The 12,319-nt window shown below is 44.3% G+C and overlaps 1 protein-coding gene across 1 annotated transcript in view; it reads right to left on the reverse strand.

The window, feature by feature from the left end:
* The window catches only part of parp3 (poly (ADP-ribose) polymerase family, member 3), a 37,384-nt gene extending 25,868 nt beyond the window's left edge, over positions 1-11,516 (reverse strand). Inside the window, exon 1 of the mRNA XM_073072559.1 lies at positions 11,259-11,516. The gene's annotated coding sequence lies outside the window, so the exon portion shown is untranslated. The remainder of the gene's footprint in view (positions 1-11,258) is intronic.
* Between the last annotated feature and the right edge of the window lie 803 nt (positions 11,517-12,319).

The raw sequence follows: 12,319 nt of genomic DNA on the forward strand, positions 1-12,319 counted from the left end.
AACTTTTTTTCCAATGTCCCATACACTTGTTGTAGCAAAACTAATTACATACAATACTTAACTCAGTAAAAAATATGATATGCATCTAAATCACTATCTCAAAAAGCATTAATAATAGCTTTTAAAAAGTTCTTAAGTCCTGGCGGTAGAATTGTAAAGCCTAATGGCATTGGGGAGTATTGACCTCTTCATCCTGTCTGAGGAGCATTGTATCGATAGTAACCTGTCGCTGAAACTGCTTCTCTGTCTCTGGATGGTGCTATGTAGAGGATGTTCAGAGTTATCCATAATTGACCGTAGCCTACTCAGCGCCCTTCGCTCAGCTACCAATGTTAAACTCTCCAGTACTTTGCCCACGACAGAGCCCGCCTTCCTTACCAGCTTATTAAGACATGAGGCGTCCCTCTTCTTAATGCTTCCTCCCCAACACGCCACCACAAAGAAGAGGGCGCTCTCCACAACTGACCTATAGAACATCTTCAGCATCTCACTACAGACATTGAATGACGCCAACCTTCTTAGGAAGTACAGTCGACTCTGTGCCCTCCTGCACAAGGCATCTGTGTTGGCAGTCCAGTCTAGCTTCTCGTCTAACTGTACTCCCAGATACTTGTAGGTCTTAACCTGCTCCACACATTCTCCATTAATGATCACTGGCTCCATATGAGGCCTAGATCTCCTAAAGTCCCCGTTTCTAATATCCTAAATACCCCGTTGCTGCCGGTCTTAAAAGCAGATAAATCTAAGTGGAGATTGGTGCATGACTTGCGAGCGGTAAATGATGTGGTAGAGGACTGGCCAGCGGTAGTCCCCAACCCACACACGCTTTTGACTAATGTTCCACCAGAAGCAAGTTACTTTTCAGTGATTGATTTGTGTTCGGCTTTCTTCAGCATTCCTCTAGCCGATCAGTGTCAGTATTTGTTTGCATTTACTTACAGAGGTGCTCAGTATACCTATACCAGAATGCCGCAAGGATTTAAACATTTGATGCACCATCAATAACTCACTCTGAGACGTAAGAAGCGAGATATCGGCTTTTATTGACTGGAAGAATGAACAACACTACATCCTGGAGAATGAGGCCGGGCTCAGGTCTCAGTCGCCTTTATACAGGGGTCTGTGGGAGGAACCACAGGAGCAGTCAGCAGGGGTCTGTGGGAGGAGCCACAGGAGCAGTCCAGAAAGGTATATGTAGTTCACCACAACATTCACCACACATTTTTAATCAGGTGTTGAAGGCAGACCATTGGAAAGTACATTGTTACAGTATGTGGATGACCTGTTGATTTGCTCCCACAGCGAGGAACAGTGTGAGCAGGACACTATAACTCTGTTAGAGAAGCTAGCGCACGGAGGACATAAAGTATCCAAAAAGAAACTGCAATTTTGCACGCAGCAAGTGGAGTACTTAGGCAGGGTAATATCCAAGGGAGTGAAGGCGATAGCACCAGATCAGATTGAGGCAATAACTAAGGCCCCAAAACCCCAGACAGTAGGGCAGATGATGACGTTTTTGGGAATGGCAGGGTACAGCTCAGATTGGATAGGAGAATATGCTGAGATTGTGGCACCTTTGAGAAAGATAATGAAAGAAGCAGGACATACAAATTTGAAGAACGGCTTACAGTGGAATGGAGAGGCGGAGATTGCTTTCAATACTATTAAGCAGGAATTGCAGTCAGCACCAGCATTAGCTTTGCCTGACTACGAGAAGGTTTTTCATTTGTATGTATCCAACCGACAGGAGGGTTATGTCACAGCGGTTCTAACACAAGAGACAGGCACAAGAAAAGCAAAGCAGCCGATAGCATACTACAGTACAAGACTAGATGAGGTGGCTCAGGGGTATCCACCCTGTTATCAGGGATTGGCGGCGCTGTACTATGCATATGAAAAGGCATCATCTGTAACCCTGGGCTATCCTGTGACTCTGTACACACACCACAAAGTAGCAGAATTGCTGGAAAGAGGGAAATTTGTGCTGACTCCAGCCAGGATAGCAGCGTATCAGATGCTATTGACATTTCCAGACATAACTATACAGAGATGCACTACCAGTAATATAGCCGATTTTGTCCCTTTAGACTATGAAGGAGAACCCCATGATTGTGTAGGGAAGACGATGGCATTTGCCAAATTGAGAGCAGATTTACGGTCAGAACCACTAGAGGATGCAGATAAAAAGGTTCTGTTCATAGATGGCTCTTGTTATAGGGATTATGATGGAAATCATGCAGGATTCTCAGTAGTGCAGCAGGATCAGTCAAGCTATAAGATTATTAGGATGGAGTCCTGTCCCCAACCGTGTTCTGCCCAACTAGCAGAAATCAAAGCCCTGACAGCTGCGTGTGAAATGATGGAAGGTGAGAAAGTAGACATCTGTACTGATTCGGCATATGCTCATGGAGTATGCCATTTGTTCGGGGCAGTGTGGAAACAGAGAGGTTTTTAAAAAAGTAATGGAGATCCTATATAACATTGTCAGCAAATTCTAGACTTAATAAAAGCCATAATGAAACCTAAAGCATTGGCTATAGTAAAATGCCAGGCACATAAAAAGGGAAATGATGTAATAACAAAGGGAAATCAAGCTGCGGACGAGGCAGCCAGAAAAGCGTCTGGATGTACATCAGCTGTCATTGCCCCCCAGGTAAGCCTAACTCCAGAACCTGTGGTAGAGGACCTAATTGAAATACAAGGTAAGGCAACTTTGGCAGAACAGACAATGTGGAGAAAAAGGGGGGCCAAGCAGAACCCGGAAGGCTTGTGGAGCACGGAAGACGGTTTATTAGTAGCACCCATCCCTCTACTGACGATTCTGATTTCAGAAGCGCATGGGATGGACCATTGTGCAAGGGGGGAAGTGATAAAGAAAATAAAGAAGGATGGTTTTTTGTCACCTTATTTACAGGCTTCAGTGGACTTTGTCTTGTCACAGTGCGAGGTATGCGCACAGAATAATGTTCGGAAGGGAATTACAACCCCAATAGGTCACATTCCTGTACCTGAAGGACCATTTAAACATCTAGTGATCGATTACGTAGACATGATAAAGACAGTGAGAGGGAAAAGATACATGCTGGTAGTAATTGATCGATTTAGCAGATGGGTGGAGGCGGTACCTTCAAGAGATCAAGGGGCAAAGACAGTGGTAAAATTCCTGACAAATGAAGTGATCCCAAGGCTTGGAATACCTACAGAAGTTAGCTCAGACAATGGTTCAGCTTTTATCCAGAAAGTGGTCAAACTGGTACTACAGGCGCTGAGGATAAAGCAAAGATTTGGATGTGTATACCACCCTCAGTCGCAGGGTATGGTAGAGAGAATTAATGGAACCCTGAAAGCCAAACTGAACAAAATTTGTGCAGACACTAAACTTAATTGGGTCGATGCTTTACCGTTAACATTGATGAGTTACCGCATGCAAACTAATCGAGTGACATGCCTGATGATGATGATGAGTTGCTCACTGGGAAGCTATCACACCTGTGATAGGGGTAAGCAAATATGTTGAATGGATAAACTATATATACCACAATCAACAGAGATTCATCAACTACACCGATGATGCACTGGAGGCCTTAGGGCAACAGCTGGATGCAACTAGCAGGATAGCGTGGCAAAAAAAAGTGATCATTAATGGAGAATGTGTGGAGGAGCAGGTTAAAACCTACAAATATCTGGGAGTACAGTTAGATGAGAAGCTAGACTGGACTGCCAACACAGATGCCTTGTGCAGGAAGGCACAGAGTCGACTGTACTTCCTTAGAAGGTTGGCGTCATTCAATGTCTGTAGTGAGATGCTGAAGATGTTCTATAGGTCGGTTGTGGAGAGCGCCCTCTTCTTTGTGGTGGCGTGTTGGGGAGGAAGCATTAAGAAGAGGGACGCCTCACGTCTTAATAAGCTGGTAAGGAAGGCGGGCTCTGTCGTGGGCAAAGTACTGGAGAGTTTAACATCGGTAGCTGAGCGAAGGGCGCTGAGTAGGCTACAGTCAATTATGGAAAACTCTGAACATCCTCTACATAGCACCATCCAGAGACAGAGAAGCAGTTTCAGCGACAGGTTACTATCGATGCAATGCTCCTCAGACAGGATGAAGAGGTCAATACTCCCCAATGCCATTAGGCTTTACAATTCAACCGCCAGGACTTAAGAACTTTTTAAAAGCTATTATTAATGCTTTTTGAGATAGTGATTTAGATGCATATCATATTTTTTACTGAGTTAAGTATTGTATGTAATTAGTTTTGCTACAACAAGTGTATGGGACATTGGAAAAAAAAGTTGAATTTCCCCATGGGGATGAATAAAGTATCTATCTATCTATCTATCTAAAACAGACAGGTACTGGATTGGCTTTTGGCAGAAAAAGTGTGTGTGTGTGTAATGTTTGGAGAACAATGCTGCACTTTCATACCAAACAATACTAGCCCAGAAGGGTCTTTCACCAGAGCAATGAATAAATTAAAGAATCTGCGGACGGAGGTCAAACAGAATGCAGGATTTGAACATCAGTTCTTTGATTGGTTGGAAAGTAGACTCGGAGGATGGGGAGCATGGCTGACTAAAATAGCAATAACTGTCAGTATTATATTGTTGAGCTGTGCGTTTGTGCTGTGCTGTTTTCTTCCTTGTCTCAAATCTCTTGTAGTGCGTGCTGCAACCAAACAATTTCCAATGCTCGTGGCAATTACTGAAGCAAGCTTAGTAGAGAAAGAAACACCAAAAATGTATCGTTACAGCCTACAACACCTGCAGGATGAACAAAAGCAAAACGACAGTGTGGGAGTAGATTGTAAGGGCTGCTGAGTCTTTTTCCCTGTCTCAGATACAGAGGGACAGGTTTTTGGCTCAGCGGCCCAGGGTAACAGGGAGAGAATACTTTGAGGTCTTGGCGCAGAAAATTATAGTTTAACCCGAGATTTGGGAATAAGTGCTTGAGTTTATTGGGGGGGATATATTGGAGTATAAAAGTATAAATTTTGCTGTGTAACCAAAACTATGAAGTCAGTTTTGAAACTTGCTATTTGATATGCATGTACTCAATTTAGTAGGAGAATGAAATCTTAAGAATGTAGAAGACAATGGTGTGTTAATGAGAGGTAGCTAAGAGATGTAGATTAGAAGATGATTAAGTCACGAAATCTTAAGAATGTAGAAGACAATGGTGTGTTAATGAGAGGTAGCTAAGAGATGTAGATTAGAACATGATTAAGTCAATGGATAAAAACAATAGTGGCAAGATGTACATGTGGTACGTGTGATACGCAACTATAGATCGATTACATATGCTAATGCAACTGGACCAGGAGATTGCTATAAAAAATGCTGTGTCCGAGGAGGATCGGTGGGCAATCAGCGACTAGCTCAATGACTGTCTCAGCTTTGATTTGCAAATTAAAGTTTAACCCTTCTTGAAGAATCTTCTGCATCTCTTGGTCATTGGGCACGAGAAACCACAACAGAGGGAACTGCCTCGCTTTTAACGAGAGCTGTTGAGGGTATGGGGTCTCATCTCATTCAGACAGGGTGCTCCTGTGCTGGTGGGGGACAGTGCTCTACTCACTCCCATCCTATCAGGGTGAGTGTTGGTTGAGGGGTCTTGGAAAGAGGAGGGGTTCCGGGAGCTGCACCATCACCTGATTGGCCGGAATTGCCTATCGGACCCAGGCTTCGGGACACCACATGGGAGAGGGTCCTGCACTCATGGGGATGGCAACACTCCCTTCCATAGCACTCCAACCAGTTTCTTTTTGGACTGCTCTTGCACACCTTTCACTTCCTTTCCATCATCTGCCAACTGCACTTGCCTTGGCATCTGGCAGCAGAGGAGGTCCCCAGTGGAAACCTCCTTATGCAGGGGCCTTTCGCCTGTACACAGGGGACCTGGGCTGGAAGGTGTGGCATGGGGCAGTACCGCACAACAGGTCTTTAAGCAGGTTCACTGACACCCTGTCCACCTGTCCATTCTGTGTCTGGGAGGAGTCAGTGTACCACGCTGATATGGAGTGTGAGAGGTTGCAGCCCCTGTGTGAGCATCTGAAGGGGCTGCTCCTCAGGTTCTGGTTTCATTTCAGCCCCGTGCTCCTCATATATGGGCACGGAGAACGGAAGGGGGCGGGTCGCGAGGAGGATCTCCCAGTGGGCTTGCTCCTGGTCAAGATGGCCATTCACGGTCTAGGCAGCGGAAAGTCGAGGGCTCTGCCAGGGCCAAGTGCCTGCCCCTTTTCTGAGGATACGTTCGTGCTCGGTTATCCTTGAAAAGGGAGCCTGTGGTCACAACGGGCACAGTGGGGTATTTCTGAGAGCGGTAGGCCCCCCAGGGAATTGACTGTTTAGTAGACAGTAGTGTATTTGTTAAATACACTTCAATACTTTTGTAAAAAAAAAGCATACTTTTTTGTGTCCATTGTTGACTCAGAAGGTTGTAATTCGTCATCATTAACCTTATCAGAATTGTCCATAGGCCTAGAATCCTACTCTTCCATCTGATGCCTCCTCTTCAAAAATCTGGACCACCTTTAGAATGAAAATTTCCCTCCAATTTTCTATTACACCGGTAGAGTTTGTTTGCTCCCATAAGTCAGTCTGCGGCACGCAAGGGGAAGTCGGGGAGGTAATTCGAGAGGGAGAGGCTGACATCACAGCCTCTTGAGCAGGCCTATTCAATGCTCACAATCAGCCTACCATTCTCCCCTGTGCAACACAGCACTCACCAATTATCAACCCTGACCTTGAGTCAAAAACTGAGAATGGACTCAACCAAGTAAACCTGGTCCAACTGCACACTCCCATACTGAGCTGAGATTACTAACTGGGCTGCTCGGTCACTGCCCACCACTGCGACCGCTAGCATCGTGCAAAATTCAAAAAACAATATTTGTTTTAAATCACAATGTCTCATGGAACCCTGGCTGAGAAACCATGCTTTCAACCTTTCCTAGCAGTTTTCCTGTCCAAATACTCTTTAAATGATGTCAATGTACCTGCCAAATCCCCTTCCTCTGGCAGTTCAGTCCATATAGCCACCACACTGCAGTCTACTCACTGCACCTCCTGATTTTACCCTCTAAATGGGCAACCACCACCATTGACCAGGATTACTAGGCTTTGGCTCTGAATTGTTGGTCTGCTGTAATTTTCACAAATGCAGTTTAGCAACAAGGTGGTAACTCACTTGACAAATGATCTGCTCCTGTATCCTTTAGTTCTAATTTCCTAACCCCAGAGGAAAAAAACTGCATTAATACCCCCTCCTGAGAAACTCAGCACATCAGGCAGGATATGTGAAGGGCGATGGACAGTCACCTCACTCTTACCCCTTCTCCCTATCTTCAGCTCAAGATCCTTTATCTTACCCGCTGAGTTCCTCCAGCAGTGTTTTTTGCAGATTTGACAGATAGCAGAATCCCAGCCCCACCTCTGTCTGCTGTCAAAGTTTGCTCCCTGTAGCATGGACAGGCATCAGGACCCACTCCCAGTCACCATTCTGATCACCCAGCAACAACTTTCTGCATCACGGTAGCGTAGCAATTAGTGCCATGTTATTACAGCTCGAGGTGGAGTTCAGAGTTCAATCCCAGTGTCCTCTGTAAGGTATTTATTAATCCTCTCCATGGAATGCAGTTTTCCTTGGGTGCCCAGGTTTCCTCTCACAATCTAGACACATCAGGTAGGTTAATTGGTCATTGTAATCTGTCCCATGATTGAGTTAGGGCTAAATTGGGATTGTCGGGGGTTGCTGGGCACCGTGATTCAAGGGCCTATTTCATGCTGTGTCTCTAAATAAAATAGGACTTCGCTGCTTCAACTCGTGCCTCTATTGGTTGCTTAACATGTCCATCTTTTAAAAATCCCACCCTCCCACACCAACTAGCCAATGAACTTAAGGAGCAATGGAGGTTGCATAAGGTCACAGATAGCTGAAATACACAAGAATTTCATAAGTATTTTAAAGTAAATTTATTATCAAAGTACATATATGTCACCACATACAACCCTGAGATGAACTTTCTTGCAGGTACACTCGGTAAATCCAAGAATCATACTAGAATTAAAGAAAGACCATACCCAACAAGGCAGACAAACAACCAATATGCAAAAGACACCAAGTTGTGCAAATACAAAAGAGGAAATATAGTAAATAACTAAGCAATAAATATTGAGAACATGAGATGAAGACTGTTTGAAAATGAGTCCGTAGGTTGTTGGAACAGTTCAGTGATGGGGCAAGTGAAGATGAATGAAATTATTCCCAATGGCTAAAGAGTTGAGGGGTAATAAATCTTCCTGAACCTGGTGGTGTTTGTCCTGAACCTCTTGGAACTTCTTCCTGGTGGCGGCAGCAAAAAGAGAGCGTAACCCGGGCAGTGGAGGTCTCTAACGACGGATGCTGCGTTCCTGGGGCAACCCCGAGTAGATAAACACTAACTCTACGCTTCTGCTAGAGAAGTTGAACCTTTGCTATTTTCAATAGAAAAAATAAAGAACTTGGAGTACTTCAGTCTATTGACGTAGGGAAGTAAAATGGTTTTGAGTAGATGTGCTCAAGGGTGAGGAGTGCTTTACTCGTGATGGACTGGGCCATTTCCACTACTTTCTGTAGGGTTTTCTGGTGTTTCTATTCCAGGGGTCTGCAAGTGAGGAAATTGAAGATCCAATTCCACAAGGAGGTATTGAGGCCACAGTCTGGAAGCTTATTTTGAGGGGATGATGGTATTGAGTGCTGAGCTGTAGTCGATAAAGAGCCTCCTGATGTCTGCATCTTTGGTGTCCAGATGTTTTAGGGCTGAATGAAGAGCTGATGAATCGGATCTTCATTCAAGTATTTAAGATACTTTCAAAAAAAATAAACTCAACTAAAATGTGAAACTAAATACAAATAAGAAGTCAGGGAAAACTTTTTTTCTTCTTACAGAGAGTGTTGAAATGCCCTGCTGGGGTGGTGGTTGAGGCAGATACATTTGGGCACATGGGATGAAAGAAAAATAGAGGGCCATGTAGGATGGAAGGGTTAGATTTATTTTAGAGTAGGTTAATAGATCAGCACAACGCTGTGGGTCAAAGGACCTGTCCTGTGCTACAGTGTCCCACCTTCACTTCCTCTCCCTGCAGACTCCATCACCTGATCCAGGGAACAACTGTTGGACCCACCCATGTTCTGCAACATACAATGCTTGATATTGCCAAGCAACTATAGGACTTCCTTATATACACAGTCCCGTGACGGTGCTTCAAAAGCATTTAAAACCAGTGGCTTCATGTCAAATGGCCAACGGTCACCTGAACACTGCCTTGTTTCCGGACAGTAGACTTGGTGTTACCATGTCCTGCCTTCTTTAGATACGTTACTGCTCCTTTCATCACAGCAACAAACAACACCCACAGCTCAACACCCTTGTGATAATAAATTCAACCTTTCGAAAACAATACAAAAAGAAAGAGAAATTCAAAGCAAGTATTGTTTGCAGTTTGGTTCTGAAAGGAGAAGTATTGTTGTGTCATTTGAACTCCTGTGCGGCCCGGATTGGTGACATCATCCTCGAATAACTCGGCTCATTTTATAAAGAAATTTCATAAATTATTTTTGAAATTCGTGGGTTGCTTAACTTTTGACTCATTTTCTTTAAATCACTCTTTAAATAAGCGAATGAAATGGTAGAACCACCGCCTTTTTGCTTCTATTTTTAAACACATATTATTACTGTTTAATGAAACCAAATCGCGTCGATATAATATTCACTTTGGCTTCCGCGTGGAATGAGAAGGTAAGGTAGTGGCTTGCACAAAGCTGTACAGTACCAGCGAGCTGGGTTCATTTCCCGCGGGGGTTAAATCGGGAATTGCTGGCCGGTACTGCTCAAAGGGTCAGAGGGGCCTATTCACGCTGTACCTCAATAAATTTTTAGCAACCTTGATACAAGGTCTCGGCCCAAAACATTGACTGTTCATTCCTTTCCGTAGATGCTGCCAGACCTGCTGAGTTCCTCCAGCACTGAGTCTGTTGTTTTGTATTTCCATCTTGTGTGCTTTAAAAAAATTTCAGCATGCAGGATGAATTCGAGTTCCCTGCTGCCTGTACCTCGGCCGGCACAAATGAGTTGGGCTGAAGGGTCTTTTTCATGCTGTACAACGCGCCACGCGAAACCAAATCTCGGTCACTTTTATTGTGAAATCTGTTCACGTGTGCTCCTCCAGACCCACACCTCCTGATTTTACCCTCCAAACGAGCAACCACCACCACCACCGAGGGCTGCCAGGCCCCGGCTCTCATTGGTTCGTCGTTTACAACGAGGAGGTAACTCGTTTTACAACTGATCTGCTCCAGGCGCAAGTGCCTAGAGACTACGGACAGATTGCGTGACAGCACCACAGCCATACCCCACCCGTAGACAGGTGGAAACAGAAAGAAATCCCTACACGATAGAGCCACACCACACAGAAATAGACCCGCAAGGCCGAGCCCAAACCCATTTACACAAATTCGGCTTTATTCTCTCCCCCCCATCCCCCTGAAATTCAACTATCCACGTTCATTTTTGGGACAAGTTTGGGACCAGCCTGTCCGTCTTTGGGATATGGGAGGCAACAGGCATTCATAATCCCTTCTCTTCAGAGAAAGACAAAATTTGATAATTATTTTAAAAGAACTTGGAATAAACACTAACTCTCCTGCTACAGAAGTTGAACCTTTGCTGTTTTCAATAGAGAAAATAAAGTACTTGGATTGATTTAGAATATTGACGTAGGGAAGTGAAATGGTTTTAGGAACCGCTTCATCCCCTCCACCATCAGATTTCTGAATAGGTTATGAGCTATTTTTTGCACCATTTAATGATTTATATTGCTTATTGTAACATGTAGTATTTTAAATATTACACTGTACTGCTGCAGCAAAACACTTTTCGCGACGTATGTCAGTGATTTGTGCAATCATATTTAAATTAAAAATGAGCACATATTATAAAGGGATTGAGGTAGTTATTTTATTCGGCTTGTAATCAAGGAGATTAGCATTCAGAAACTGCAAATTTAATTAAAAACAAACCATACAAGAAACTATTATGAGTCAGCGTCTATATACTGTTTTCCCGAATATCATCCAGGGAAACAAGCCGCTGACGCGGAATAAACTGGCTAACCCTTAACCCCCTTCAGAAGTTCCTCAGCAAACTGGTTTTGTTTGCAATAACAGGGAAACGTCACTGAATGACAACGGATGCCGGAAATCTTTCAAAGCCAGATTGATACTTACTGAAACTCTCGGCTCCTGCCCGGGACCTGCCGCCTGGGAAAGCTGGTCAGGCTGGACAAGTCAGAGCAGCTAACGAGGAAGTACGGTCTCTGGATAGTCCCGTGATCCAATCAGCGTTAGAGGCAGCGTCCTCCTCCTCCTCCTCCTCCTCCTTCTCCCGGCTCTGCATTCGCATTCCTCGGGTCTGGATGCTCCAGGCCCAGTGAGCTCACTTCCTCTCCTCCCTGAGAGAGAAATGGCCCCGAAAGACATGCCAAAGTGCCGGGGTTTGAATTTGGTCAGATTTGACAGATGGGTGTTATTCTGGAGGAGTTGACTTGACTTCTAATCACCTAGCAACAACTTTCCACCCCAAATAGTTGTCTCTATTGGTTAGTGCACATGTCCGTATTTTCAATATCCCGCCTCCCCATACCGCCTTGCCAATGAACTTGGGCACCAGCGGATGTTGCTACACGGTCAACATCCGTCTCAAGTTGCGACCTTGCCCCTGGCATGCAATTTTAATATTTCTGCCCGGCCTTCACTTATTACTAATATTTCTGTGATAAATAAACAAACGTTCATAAGGGGGTGGATCAGAATCATATGTCGAGAAATGTGTTGTCTTGCAGTGCAAGGCAATTACAAGTCGCAACAATAAATAAATAGTGCAAACGAATAAAGAGGAGAGCACAATTTGTGAGTTATCTACGCAATGGGCTGAGGCTGCTCGGTGCTCACACTGCTACCAGCGAATTTAAAAGTGGAACTACGCAGGGAATTCTTCAGTCCCACCTCATCCAGAGAGCGTGTGGGAACTCCATACAGACTGGACTCAAGGTCAGGATTAAACCTCAAAGTTCAAAGAAAATTTATTATCTAAGTGAATATATGTCACCGTACAGAACCCCGAGATCTGTTTTCTTGCAGATATACTCAGTAAATCCAATTTTTTTTAACATAATGAAAGACCACACTCAATAGGACGGACAAACATCGAAAGTGCAAAGAACCGACAAACCGCAAATATGAGAAAATAGTGAATAAATAGATTAGCAATAAATATAAGAGTCTTTGAA

The sequence above is a fragment of the Hemitrygon akajei genome, chromosome 19 (genome assembly GCF_048418815.1).
Source record: "Hemitrygon akajei chromosome 19, sHemAka1.3, whole genome shotgun sequence".
In the NCBI taxonomy this organism is placed as follows: Eukaryota; Metazoa; Chordata; class Chondrichthyes; order Myliobatiformes; family Dasyatidae; genus Hemitrygon; species Hemitrygon akajei.